The sequence below is a fragment of the Somniosus microcephalus genome, unplaced genomic scaffold, assembly GCF_052327205.1.
Source record: "Somniosus microcephalus isolate GS21.2 unplaced genomic scaffold, FLI_Smic_1.0 unresolved_chr2, whole genome shotgun sequence".
NCBI lineage: Eukaryota > Metazoa > Chordata > Chondrichthyes > Squaliformes > Somniosidae > Somniosus > Somniosus microcephalus.
The window spans coordinates 24709153-24723232 of NW_028225180.1; the positions used below are offsets into that span (position 1 = coordinate 24709153).

General features: G+C 48.4%; 2 non-coding genes across 2 annotated transcripts; both read left to right on the plus strand.

The window, feature by feature from the left end:
• The first annotated feature begins 7076 nt into the window (after positions 1-7076).
• On the plus strand, positions 7077-7149 carry trnat-ugu (transfer RNA threonine (anticodon UGU)). The gene has a single exon. It is a non-coding gene; the product is annotated as a tRNA-Thr (tRNA).
• A 3421-nt stretch (positions 7150-10570) lies between these two features.
• Positions 10571-10643, plus strand: trnat-ugu (transfer RNA threonine (anticodon UGU)). Its single transcript has one exon. It is a non-coding gene; the product is annotated as a tRNA-Thr (tRNA).
• The last annotated feature ends 3437 nt before the right edge of the window (positions 10644-14080 follow it).

Here is a 14080-nt window from a genome sequence, read left to right on the forward strand (position 1 = left end):
TTTTTGCCGTCTGCCATCCCCCATTTAAGCAATTTTACTGTAATTACTGTGTTCATGTGGTATAGTTTAAATTTGATTACAGTTTCTTTAGTTTAATAAAGTTTGACTTTCTCACACCCAGACCAGTTGTCCGCTTTTAATATATCATTAATTATAAGTCCTTCAGTCAGAACTAGAAGGTGGGGTAGCGATTCGAAACCGCTGTTTGAATTGGTTTAAGGGTAGCAGGCAAAGGCTGCTGACCAGGTAAATTACCGTAAACCAGGTAAAAGGTTGGCATTGGTCAGGGTGCGGGCAAAGCTGCCTGACCAGGCAAATTACCGTAAACCAGTTAAAAGATGCTCCCCTACAGAAGGAGAGAGGTGGAAGGGGGCAAGAGACAGAGTGAGATTGGGAGAGAGCGGGAAAGTGGAGAGTGTGAGAGAATAGATGAGAGAAGGGCGGATGGAGGAAGAGCAATGAGACTGAGGAAGGGCGAAGGGGAGAGAGAGTAAAAGTAACAGAGAGGGAGAGAGAAAGAGAGAGAAAGTGAGAGCGCCACAGAGAAAAAGAGAAAGAGCTAGAAAGGGACAGAGAGTGACAGAAAGATAGAGGGAGTGTTGGAGACACAGAGAGGGAGAAATATAGAAAGATGGAGGCAGAGAGACTGAGAGAGAGATGAGTGTAACTGAGTTGCCTTGGGACGTTTTAGTACGTGAAAGTTGCTCTATTGTTGTTGAGAGGCGACTATTGAAGAGCCAGAGGCAGATATCGGGGGATGAGACACAATCTGAGTGGTGAACTGCGCCCTGCCTCATTCTTCAAAAACACAGCACTAACTGGAATGAGCAACACTCCTCTGCAGGTGGCTCCGTCGCTCAGTGGTTAGAACACTGGTCTTGTAAACCAGGGGTTGTGAGTTCAAATCTGACTGGGGCTTCTGCAAATTTGTTAATTTACAGCATGTTTACTTTTAAACATGAAAAAGCTCTGAGGCCAACACAAGATCAGAATCTCAATCGCCACTTCTCCCTCTCCTTCCGTTCAAATCTCCCTCTCTCTCACCTCCCATTCACCTCCTCTCTCTGCACTTTCCCCTCTCTCTCACCACTTCCCTTCCTCCTACTTTCTCTCTTTCCCCCTCTCACTCTGTCCTTTCCTCTTGGGGAGAGTAGAAGGAGGATGGGGAGAGAAGAGGCGAAAGGGAGAGAGTGTGTAGGGGAGAGAGAAAAGGGAAGGAGATAAAGAGGTGAAATGGACAGCTGGAAAGGAGGGAGGCGGGAAGTGGTTAGACAGCGTGAAAAGAGGAGAGAGGGAGAGAAGAGAGGAGGGGGAGAGAAAGCGGGCCCTGTGTTCAGTTCGGGCCCTGTGTTCAGCCTCGGCCCTGTTATCGGTGAGGGCCCTGTGTGCAACGCGGGCCCTGTGTTCAGTGCGGGCCCTGTGTTCAGTGCGGGCCCTGTGTTCAGTACGGCCCCTGTGTTCAATGCGGGCCTTGTGTTCTGTGTGAGCCCTGTGTTCAGTGCGGACCCGAAATGTTGACTCTATAATTTCTCTCCAAGGATGTTGCCTGGCCTGCTCAGTTTTTCCATCCTTTTCTGTTGCTATTTCAGATTTCTAGCAGCACGGTGGCATGGTGGTTAGCACTGTTGCCTCCCAGCGCCAGAGACCTGCGTTCGAATCCGGCCTCAGGTGACCGTCTGTGTGGAGTTTGCACATTCTCCCCGTGTTTGCGTGGGTTTCCTCCGAGTGCTCCGGTTTCCTCCCACAGTCCAAAGATGTGCGGTTAGGTTGATTGGCTATGATAAATTGACCCTTAGTGTTAGGGGGATTAAAGACGTGGGGATAGGGTGGGACATGTGTTGGTGTAGGGGTTACGGGGATCGGGTGGGATATGTGTCGGTGCAGGCTCGATGGGCCGAAATGGCCTCTATCTGCACAGTGGGGTTTCTGTGATCTGCAGTATTTTGCTATCGAGAGTGTAACTGAGTTACCATGGGACGTTTTAGTACATGTAAGTTGCTCTATTGTAGTTGAGAGGTGAGTATTGAAGAGCCTGAGGCAGGTATCGGGGTATGAGACACAATCTGAGTGGTGAACTGCGCCCTGCCTCATTCTTCATACACACAGCACAAACTGGAATGAGAAACAACCCAGTACAGATGGCTCCATAGCTCAGGAGTTCGAGCCCGAGTCTTGTCAAACCAGGGGTCATGAGTTCAAATCTCACTGGTGCCTATGCAAATTTGTTAATTTACAGCATGTTTACTTTTAAGTATGAAACAGCTCCGAGACCAACACGAGAACAGGCTCTCTCTCCCTTCCCAATCTCTCCACCTCTCCCTTACCTTCTGCTCAATTCCTCTGTAATCCCCCTCTTTGCCGCTCACTCTCTCACCTTACCCTCTCTCTTTCCACCTCTGACTCTGTCCTTTCCTCTTGCGGAGAGTAGAAGGAGGATGGGGAGAGCAGAGGCGAAAGGGAGAGAGAGGGTGTGGGGGAGAGAGAGTGTTGGTGAAGTGGAGAGAGTGAAGGAGATAGAGAGAGGGGAAGGAGAGAGTGTGTGGGTGAAGGGGAGATAGAGGGGAAGTGGAGAGATGGAAGGAGAGAAGCGGAATGGGACAGAGAGAGGGAGAAACATAGAAGATAGGAGCAGGAGTAGGCCATTCGGCCCCTCGAGCCTGCTCCGCCATTCAATGAGATCATGGCTGATCTTCCAACTCAGTACCCGGTCCCTGCTTTCTCCCCAGATCCCTTTAGCCTTAAGAAATATATCTAACTCCTTCTTGAATATAGTTAATGAATTGGCCTCAACTGCCTTCTGTGGTAGAGAATTCCACAGGTTCACCACTCTCTGGGTGAAGAAATTCCTCCTCATCTCAGCCCTAAATGGCTTACCCCTTATCTTTAGACTGTGACCCCTGGTTCTGGACTCCCCGGCCATCAGGAACATCCTTCCTGCATCTAGTCTTTCTAGTCCTGTTAGAAATGTATAAGTTCAATGATGTCCCCTCTCATTCTTCTAAACTCCAGCGAGTATAAGCCCAATCGACCCAATCTCTCCTTATACGTCATTCCTGCCATCCCAGGTATCAGTCTGGTAAATCTTCGCTGCACTCCCTCCATGGCAATTGCATCCTTCCTCAGATAAAGCGACCAAAACTGCACACAATGCTCAAGGTGTGGTCTCACCAAGGCCCTGTACAACTGTAGCAAGACATCTTTGCTCCTGTACTCGAACCCTCTCACTACGAAGGCCAACATACCATTTGCCTTCTTAACCGCCTGCTGCACCTGCATGCTTCAGTGACTGGTGCACAAGGACACCCAGATCTCGTTGCACTTCCCCTTCTCCCAATCGATTGCCGTTCAGATAATAATCTGCCTTCCTGTTTTTATCACCGGAGTGGATAACCTCGCATTTATCCACATTACACTGCATCTGCCATACATCTGCCCAATCACCCAACCTGTCCAAATCATACTGGAGTTTCTCGGCATCCTCCTCACAGCACACACGCCCACCTAGCTTTGTGTCATCTGCAAATTTGGAGATATTACATCTAGTTCCCTCGTCTAGATCATTAATGTATATTGTGAATAGCTGGGTTCCTAGGACTGACCCCTGCGGTACCCCACTTGCCACTGCCTGCCACTCGGAAAAAGATCCGTTTATTCCAACTATTTGCTTTCTGTCTGCCAACCAGTTCTCTATCCAAGTCAGTACTTTGCCCCAATCCAATGTGCCTTACATTTACATGCTAATCTCTTATGTGGGAACTTATCGAAAGCCTTCTGAAAGTCCAAATGCACCACATCCACTGGTTCTCCCCTATCTATTCTACCAGTTACATCCTCAAATAATTCCAGTAGATTAGTCAAGGTTAGTCAAGCATGATTTACCTTTTGTAAATCCATGTTGACTTTGTCCGATCCTGTCACTGTTTTCCAAGTGCTATTCAATTACATCTTTTATAATGGACTCTAGCATTTTCCCCACTACCTCTACAAATTTAGCTTCTGTTTCTAAACTCACTGTTAATTCACAGCATGTTTACTTTTAAGTATGAAATAGCTCCGAGCCCAACACGAGAACAGGCTCTCTCTCCCTTCCCCATCTCCACCTCCCCCTCTCATTCTGTTCAATTCCCCTGAACGCCCACTCTTTGCCTCTCTCTCCTCCTTATCCCTCTCTCTCTCTCCCCTTCACCCTCTCTCTATACATCCCTCTTCACTCTCTCTCTCCCTCCGCCTCTCTCTCACCTTCCCCACCTCCCCTTCACCTCCTCTCTCTACACTTTCCCCGCTCTCTCACCACTTCCCTTCCTCCTACTCTCTCCCCTTTCCTCTCTCTTTCCACCTCTCACTCTGTCCTTTCCTCTTGGGGAGAGTAGAAGGAGGGAGAGAGAAAAGGGAAAGGGGGAGAGTGTGGGTGAAGTGGAGAGAGGGAAGGAGATAGAGGGAGGGGAAGGGGAGAGAGTGTGGGTGAAGTGGAGAGAGGGAAGGAGATAGAGGGAGGGGAAGGGGAGAGAGTGTGGGTGAAGTGGAGAGAGGGAAGGAGATAGAGGGAGGGGAAGGGGAGAGAGTGTGGGTGAAGTGGAGAGAGGGAAGGAGATAGAGGGAGGGGAAGGGGAGAGAGTGTGGGTGAAGTGGAGAGAGGGAAGGAGATAGAGGGAGGGGAAGTGGAGAGAGTGCGGGTGAAGTGGAGCGAGGGACGGAGATAGAGGGAGGGGAAGGGGAGAGAGTGTGGGAGAAGTGGAGAGGGAAGGCAATAGAGGGAGGGGAAGTGGAGAGATGGAAGGAGAGAGGCGGAATGGGAGAGAGAGAGTTAAGCGGAGAGACAGAGTGAAAAGAAGAGAGAGGGAGAAGAGAGGAGGGAGGGAGAGCGAGGGGAAGGGGAGAGAGAGGCGGATGGAGGAGGGGGAAATGAGAGAGGGGAAATGGGAGAGACAGATTGGGAAGGGAGAGCAGAGAGAAAAGGAGGGAAGGAGATAGAGAAAGGGAAGGAGAGAGGTGGAAGGGGAGAGAGAGCGAAGCAGAGAGACAGAGTGAGAAGGGGAGAGAGAGAGAAAGTGAGAGAGCGAGTGCAAGTCAGAGAGAGGGAGAGAGAAAGTAAGAGAGAGAAAGAGAGAGAAAGAGAGAGAGAGAATGTGAGAGAGTAAGTGAGAGTGAAAGTGAGAGAGAGTAAAAAGAGCAAGAGAGAAAGAGAGAGAGTGAGAGAGAGTGAGGAAGGGGGAGAGAGAAAGTGGTAGAGAATGTGATAGAGAAAGTGAGAGTAATAAAGCAAGAGAGATAGAATGTGAGTGAGAGAGAAAGTGTGCGAGAGAGAGAATGAGAAAGTGAGAACAAGAGAGATATAGAGAAAGGGATGGAGGGAGAGAAAATGAGAGATAGAGAAAGTGAGAGAGTGAAAGAGAGAGAAAGAGAGAGGAGGTAGCGAAAGTGAGAGAGAGAAATTGAGTGGGAGAGAAAGTGAGAGTGAGAGAGAGAAAGTGAGAGAGAAAAAGATAGAGAGAAAGTGAGAGAGAGAGAAAATGAGAGAGAGAAACAGAGAGAGAGAGAGAGAAAGAGAGTGTGAGAGAGAAAAAGAGAGAAAGTGAGAGCAAGTGAGAGAGCAATTGAGATAGTCAATGCGAGAGAGAGAAAGTGAGAGAGAGAGAGAGAGAAAGTGAGGTAGAGAAAAATTGAGAGAAACTGAGAGAAAGAGAGAGAGAAAGTGACAGAGAAAAATTGAGAGAGAGAAAGAGAGAGGAGAGAGAGAAACTGAGAGAAAGAGAGAGAGAGAAATTGACAGAGAAATTGAGAGAGAGAAAGAGAGAGGAGAGAGAGAAACTGAGAGAGAGAGAGAGAGAGAACAAGTGAGAGAGAGAGAGGTAAAATGAGAGTGAGAAACAGAGAGAAAGTGAGAGAGACACAGAGAAAAAGAGAAAGAGGTAGAAAGGGAGTGACAGAGACGACCAAAAACTCCCATACCTACTAGGGGAAGAGAGAAATTGTGTAACACTAGCGGCACACTATGTTACAGCTTGCCATAAACAGTGGGACAACCACTAAATATAAGAAGAGAGTATATATAAATTATATGAAAGTATATTTATACAATCAGGGATATATCTGTTTATACACTGCATGGATAGATCGGTATTTTTGTGAGCAAACATGAATGTTTTTCGATGCTTTGGCAACATAAGATGTAACTTGTCATGCCAATAAAGCGATTTGAATTGAATTGAATTGAATTGAGTGACAGAAAGATAGAGAGAAAAATAGAGAGAGAGTGGTAGAGACACAAAGAGGGAGAAATATAGAAAGAAGGAGGCAGAGAGACTGAGAGAGAGATAGAGTGTAACTGAGTTGCCTTGGGACGTTTTAGCATGGGAAAGTTGCTCTATTGTAGTTGTGAGGTGACTATTGAAGAGCCTGAGGCAGGTAACGGGGGATGAGACACAATCTGAGTGGTGAACTGCGCCCTGCCTCATTCTTCAAATGCACAGCACTTTTCAATTCAATTCAATTCAAATCGCTTTATTGGCATGATGACAAGGTACATCTTACATTGCCAAAGCATCGAAAAACATTCATGGTTGAACACATAAACACTGATCTATCCATACAGTGTAGAAACAGATATATCCCTGAGTGTATAAATATACATTCATATCTAATTTGTATGTACTCTTTTCTTATATTTAGTGGTTGTCCCTCTGTTTATGGCAAGCTGTAACATAGTGTGCCGCTAAGGTTACACAATTTCTCTCTTCCCCTAATAGGTATGGGAGTTTTAGGTCATCATTCAAATTTCTGAATTCCGGGCATATTTTTGTGAATTTTGGGTAGAAATTCTCCCTTATGCCCTTATATTTTCAACAAGCTGTGAGGAAGTGCATCTCTGTCTCCACCACACCCTGACTGCAATGAGAACATATCCTGTCCTCTCTTGGTAGCCGGGTCTGCCTGTGTCTACCTTTTTCGATCGCCAGGCTATGTTCACTAAGTCTGTACATTGTCAAGATTTTTCTCAGTTTGCTATCCCTTACCATGGTCAGGTAATCAGCCATGTTGTGTTCCACTAACGGGAATGAGAGCAATCCTGTATCAGTGGCTCCATAGCTCAGTGGTCAGAGCACTGGTCTTGTAAACCAGGGGTCGTGAGTTCAAATCTCACTGGGGCCTGTGCAAAGTTATTTTCTGTTTCTGAACTCGCCATTAATCCACCACATGTTTTCTTTTAAGTATGAAACAGTTCAGAGACCATCCCAAGAACAGGCTCTCACTCCCCTCCCCCTCTCCTTCCATTCAAATCCCATGTTCTCCCCTTCACCCTCTCTCTACCCATTCCCCTCTCTCTCTCACCTTCTTCACCTCCTCTCTCTACCCTTCCCCCTCCCACTCTGTCCTTTCCTCTTGGGGAGACAAGAAGGCGGATGGGGTGAGGGAGAGTAAAGGGAAGGAGAGAGACTGTGGGTGAAGTGCAGAGAGGGCCAGAGATAGAGAGAGGGGAAGGAGAGAGAGTGTGGGGAAAGGAATAGAGAGAGGGGAAGGGGAGAGAGTGTGGGGAAAGGGATAGAGAGAGGGGAAGGGGAGAGAGTGTGGGGAAAGGGATAGAGAGAAGGGAAGGAGAGAGAGCGTGGGGAAAGAAATAGAGAGAGGGGAAGGAGAGAGAGTGTGGGGAAAGGGATAGAGAGAGAGTGTGGGGAAAGGAATAGAGAGAGGGGAAGGAGAGAGAGTGTGGGGAAAGGGATAGAGAGAGGGGAAGGAGAGAGAGTGTGGGGAAAGGAATAGAGAGAGGGGAAGGAGAGAGAGTGTGGGGATAGAGAGAGTGTGGGGAAAGGGATATAGAGAGAGGGGAAGGAGAGAGAGTATGGGGAAAGGGATGGAGAGAGGGGAAGGAGAGAGAGTGTGGGGAAAGGAATAGAGAGAGGGGAAGGAGAGAGAGTGTGGGGAAAGGGATAGAGAGAGAGTGTGGGGAAAGGGATAGAGAGAGGGGAAGGAGAGAGAGTGTGGGGAAAGGAATAGAGAGAGGGGAAGGAGAGAGAGTGTGGGGAAAGGGATAGAGAGAGGGGAAGGAGAGAGAGTGTGGGGAAAGGGATAGAGAGAAGGGAAGGAGAGAGAGTGTGGGGAAAGGAATAGAGAGAGGGGAAGGAGAGAGTGTGTGGGGAAAGGGATAGAGAGAGGGGAAGGAGAGAGAGTGTGGGGAAAGGGATAGAGAGAGGGGAAGGGGAGAGAGTCTGGGTGAAGTGGAGAGAGGGAAGGAGATAGAGGGAGGGGAAGGGGAGAGAGTGTGGGTGAAGTGGAGAGGGAAGGCAATAGAGGGAGGGGAAGTGGAGAGATGGAAGGAGAGAGGCGGAATGTGAGAGAGAGAGTTAAGCGGAGAGACAGAGTGAAAAGAATAGAGAGAGAGAGGAGGGAGGGAGAGCGAGGGGAAGGGGAGAGAGAGGCGGATGGAGGAGGGGGAAATGAGAGAGGGGAAATGGGAGAGACAGATTGGGAAGGGAGGGGAGAGAGAAAAGGAGGGAAGGAGATAAAGAGAGGGAAGGAGAGAGGTGGAAGGGGAGAGAGAGCGAAGCAGAGAGACAGAGTGAGAAGGGGAGAGAGAGAGAAAGCGAGAGAGCGAGTGCAAGTCAGAGAGAGGGAGAAAGTAAGAGAGAGAAAGGGAGAGAAAGAGAGAGAGAGAATGTGAGAGAGAAAGTGAGAGTAATAAAGCAAGAGAGATAGAATGTGAGTGAGAGAGAAAGTGTGCGAGAGAGAGAATGAGAAAGTGAGAACAAGAGAGATATAGAGAAAGGGATGGAGGGAGAGAAAATGAGAGATAGAGAAAGTGAGAGAGTGAAAGAGAGAGAAAGAGAGAGGAGGTAGCGAAAGTGAGAGAGAGAAATTGAGTGGGAGAGAAAGTGAGAGTGAGAGAGAGAAAGTGAGAGAGAAAAAGATAGAGAGAAAGTGAGAGAGAGAGAAAATGAGAGAGAGAAACAGAGAGAGAGAAAGAGAGTGTGAGAGAGAAAAAGAAAGAGAGAAAGTGAGAGAGAGAGAAAATGAGAGAGAGAAACAGAGAGAGAGAGAGAGAAAGAGAGTGTGAGAGAGAAAAAGAGAGAAAGTGAGAGAGGGAGAGCAAGTGAGAGAGCAATTGAGATAGTCAATGCGAGAGAGAGAAAGTGAGAGAGAGAGAGAGAAAGTGAGGTAGAGAAAAATTGAGAGAAACTGAGAGAAAGAGAGAGAGAAAGTGACAGAGAAAAATTGAGAGAGAGAAAGAGAGAGGAGAGAGAGAAACTGAGAGAAAGAGAGAGAGAGAAAGTGACAGAGACATTGAGAGAGAGAAAGAGAGAGGAGAGAGAGAAACTGAGAGAGAGAGAGAGAGAGAACAAGTGAGAGAGAGAGTGGTAAAATGAGAGTGAGAAACAGAGAGAAAGTGAGAGAGACACAGAAAAAAAGAGAAAGAGGTAGAAAGGGAGTGACAGAGACGACCAAAAACTCCCATACCTACTAGGGGAAGAGAGAAATTGTGTAACACTAGCGGCACACTATGTTACAGCTTGCCATAAACAGAGGGACAACCACTAAATATAAGAGAGTATATATAAATTATATGAAAGTCTATTTATACACTCAGGGATATATCTGTTTATACACTGTATGGATAGATCGGTATTTTTGTGAGCAAACATGAATGTTTTTCGATGCTTTGGCAACATAAGATGTAACTTGTCATGCCAATAAAGCGATTTGAATTGAATTGAATTGAATTGAGTGACAGAAAGATAGAGAGAAAGATAGAGAGAGAGTGGTAGAGACACAAAGAGGGAGAAATATAGAAAGAAGGAGGCAGAGAGACTGAGAGAGAGATGTGTAACTGAGTTGCCTTGGGACGTTCTAGCATGGGAAAGTTGCTCTATTGTAGTTGTGAGGTGACTATTGAAGAGCCTGAGGCAGGTAACGGGGGATGAGACACAATCTGAGTGGTGAACTGCGCCCTGCCTCATTCTTCAAACGCACAGCACTGTTCAATTCAATTCAATTCAAATCGCTTTATTGGCATGATGACAAGGTACATCTTATGTTGCCAAAGCATCGAAAAACATTCATGGTTGAACACATAAACACTGATCTATCCATACAGTGTAGAAACAGATATATCCCTGAGTGTATAAATATACATTCATATATAATTTGTATATACTCTTTTCTTATATTTAGTGGTTGTCCCTCTGTTTATGGCAAGCTGTAACATAGTGTGCTGCTAAGGTTACACAATTTCTCTCTTCCCCTAATAGGTATGGGAGTTTTTGGTCATCATTCAAATTTCTGAATTCCGGGCATATTTTGTGAATTTTGGGTAGAAATTCTCCCTTATGCCCTGATATTTTCTACAAGCTGTGAGGAAGTGCATCTCTGTCTCCACCACACTCTGACTGCAATGAGAACATATCCTGTCCTCTCTTGGTAGCCGGGTCTGCCTGTGTCTACCTTTTTCGATCGCCAGTTTATGTTCACTGAGCCTGTACATTTTCAAGGTTTTTCTCAAATTGCTATCCTTTATCATGGTCAGGTAATCAGCCATGTTTTGTTGCACTAACGGGAATGAGAGCAATCCTGTATCAGTGGCTCCATAGCTCAGGGGTTAGAGCACTAGTCTTGTAAACGAGGGGTCGTGAGTTCAAATCTCACTGGGGCCGTGCAAAGTTAGTTTTTGTTTCTGAACTCGCCATTAATCCACCACATGTTTTCTTTTAAGTATGAAACAGTTCAGAGAACATCCCAAGAACAGGCTCTCACTCCCCTTCCCCTCTCCTTCCATTCAAATCCCCTGTTCTCCCCTTCACCTCTCGCTACACATTTCTCTCACCTTCTTCACCTCCTCTCTCTACCATTCCCCCTCCCACTCTGTCCTTTCCTCTTGGGGAGACAAGAAGGCGGATGGGGAGAGGGAGAGTAAAGGGAAGGAGAGAGACTGTGGGTGAAGTGCAGAGAGGGCCAGAGCTAGAGAGAGGGGAAGGAGAGTGAGTGTGGGGAAAGGGATAGAGAGAGGGGAAGGGAGAGAGTGTGGGGAAAGAGATAGAGAGATGGGAAGGGGAGAGAGTGTGGGGAAAGGGATGGAGAGAGGGGAAGGGTAGAGAGTGTGGGGAAAGGGATAGAGAGAGGGGAAGGAGAGGGAGTGTGGGGAAAGGGATAGAGAGAAGGGAAGGAGAGAGAGCGTGAGGAAAGAGATAGAGAGAGGGGAAGGAGAGAGAGTGTGGGGAAAGGGATAGAGAGAGAGTGTGGGGAAAGGGATAGAGAGAGGGGAAGGAGAGAGAGTGTGGGGAAAGGGATAGAGAGATGGGAAGGGGAGAGAGTGTGGGGAAAGAGATAGAGAGAGGGGAAGGAGAGAGAGTGTGGGGAAAGGGATAGAGAGAGGGGAAGGAGAGAGAGTGTGGGGAAAGGAATAGAGAGAGGGGAAGGGGAGAGAGTGTGGGGAAAGGGATAGAGAGAGGGGAAGGGGAGAGAGTGTGGGGAAAGGGATAGAGAGAGGGGAAGGAGAGAGAGTGTGGGGAAAGGGATAGAGAGAGGGGAAGGAGAGAGAGTGTGGGGAAAGGGATAGAAAGAGGGGAAGGAGAGAGAGTGTGGGGAAAGAGATAGAGAGAGGGGAAGGAGAGAGAGTGTGGGGAAAGGGATAGAGAGAGGGGAAGGGGAGAGAGTGTGGGGAAAGGGATAGAGAGAGGGGAAAGAGAGAGAGTGTGGGGAAAGGGATAGAGAGAGGGGAAGGAGAGAGAGTGTGGGGAAAGAGTAAGAGAGAGGGAAAGGAGAGAGAGTGTGGGGAAAGGGACAGGGAGAGGGGAAGGAGAGAGAGTGTGGGGAAAGGGATAGAGAGGGGAAGGAGAGAGAGTGTGGGGAAAGGGATAGAGAGAGGGGAAGGAGAGTGAGTGTGGGGAAAGGGATAGAGAGGGGAAGGAGAGAGAATGTGGGGAAAGAGATAGAGAGAGGGGAAGGAGAGAGTTGGGAAAGGGATAGAGAGAGGGGAAGGAGAGAGTGTGTGGGGTAAGGGATAGAGAGAGGGGAAGGAGAGAGAGTGTGGGGAAAGGGATAGAGAGAGGGGAAGGGGAGAGTGTGTGGGGAAAGGGATAGAGAGAGGGGAAGGGGAGAGAGTGTGGGGAAAGGGATAGAGAGAGGGGAAGGAGAGAGAGTGTGGGGAAAGGGATAGAGAGGGGAAGGAGAGAGAGTGTGGGGAAAGGGATAGAGAGAGGGGAAGGAGAGAGAGTGTGGGGAAAGGGATAGAGAGAGGGGAAGGGGAGAGAGTGTGGGGAAATGGATAGAGAGAGGGGAAGGGGAGAGAGTGTGGGGAAAGAGATAGAGAGAGGGGAAGGGGAGAGAGTGTGGGGAAAGGGATAGAGTGAGGGGAAGGAGAGAGAGTGTGGGGAAAGGGATAGAGAGAGGGGAAGGAGAGAGAGTGTGGGGAAAGGTACAGAGAGAGGGGAAGGAGAGAGAGTGTGGGGAAAGAGATAGAGAGAGGGGAAGGAGAGAGAGTGTGGGGAAAGGGATAGAGAGAGGGGAAGGGGAGAGAGTGTGTGGAAAGGGATAGAGAGAGGGGAAAGAGAGAGAGTGTGGGGAAAGGGATAGAGAGAGGGGAAGGAGAGAGAGTGTGGGGAAAGTGATAGAGAGAGGCGAAGGAGAGAGAGTGTGGGGAAAGGGATAGTGAGAGGGGAAGGGGAGAGAGTGTGGGGATAGGGATAGAGAGAGGGGAAGGAGAGAGAGTGTGGGGAAAGGGATAGAGAGGGGAAGGAGAGAGAGTGTGGGGAAAGGGATAGAGAGAGGGGAAGGAGAGTGAGTGTGGGGAAAGGGATAGAGAGGGGAAGGAGAGAGAATGTGGGGAAAGAGATAGAGAGAGGGGAAGGAGAGAGAGTGTGGGGAAAGGGATAGAGGGGAAGGAGAGAGTGTGTGGGGAAAGGGATAGAGAGAGGGGAAGGAGAGAGAGTGTGGGGAAATGGATAGAGAGAGGGGAAGGAGAGAGTGTGGGGAAAGGGATAGAGAGAGGGGAAGGGGAGAGAGTGTGGGGAAAGGGATAGAGAGAGGGGAAGGAGAGAGAGTGTGGGGAAAGGGATAGAGAGGGGAAGGAGAGAGAGTGTGGGGAAAGGGATAGAGAGAGGGGAAGGAGAGAGAGTGTGGGGAAAGGGATAGAGAGAGGGGAAGGGGAGAGAGTGTGGGGAAATGGATAGAGAGAGGGGAACGTGAGAGAGTGTGGGGAAAGGGATAGAGAGAGGGGAAGGAGAGAGAGTGTGGGGAAAGGGAAGGAGAGAGACTGTGGGGAAAGGGGAGACAGGGAAGGAGATGGAGAGATGGAAGGAGAGAGGTGGAATGGGAGAGAAAGAGGGAAGCAAAGAGGAGAGAGGGAGAGAGAAAGAGAGAGGAGGTAGCGAAAGTGAGAAAGAGAAAGAGAAATAGAGAGAGGGAAAGTGAGTGAGAGAGAAAGAGAGAGATAGAAAGGGAGTGACAGAAAGATAGAGAGAGAGTGGTAGAGACACAAAGAGGTAGAAATATAGAAAGAAGGAGGCAGAGAGACTGAGAGAGAGATAGAGTGTAACTGAGTTGCCTTGGGACGTTTTAGTACGTGAAAGTTGCTCTATTGTTGTTGAGAGGTGACTATTGAAGAGCCTGAGGCAGGTATCGGGGGATGAGACACAATCTGAGTGGTGAACTGCGCCCTGCCTCATTCTTCAAACACACAGCACTAACTGGAATGAGAAGCAATTCAGTGCAGGTGGCTCCATAGCTCAGGAGTTCGAGCAGTCGTTTTATTTAAACCAGGGGTCGTGAGTTCAAATCTCACTGGTGCCTCTGCAAATTTGTTAATTCACAGCATGTTTACTTTTAAGTGTGAAACAGCTCCGAGACCAACACGAGAACAGGCTCTCTCTCCCTTCCCAATCTCCATCTCTCTCCCTCCTTCCGATCAATTCCCCTGTACTCCCCTCTTTGCCTGCCTCGCTCTCACCACATCTCTCCCCTTTCCTCTCTCACTCTGTCCTTTCCTCTTGGGGAGAGTAGAAGGAGGAGGATGGGGAGAGATGAGGTGAAGGGAAAGAGATAGAGAGAGGGGAAGTGGACAGCTGGAAGGAGGGAGGCAGAAAGCGGTAAGACA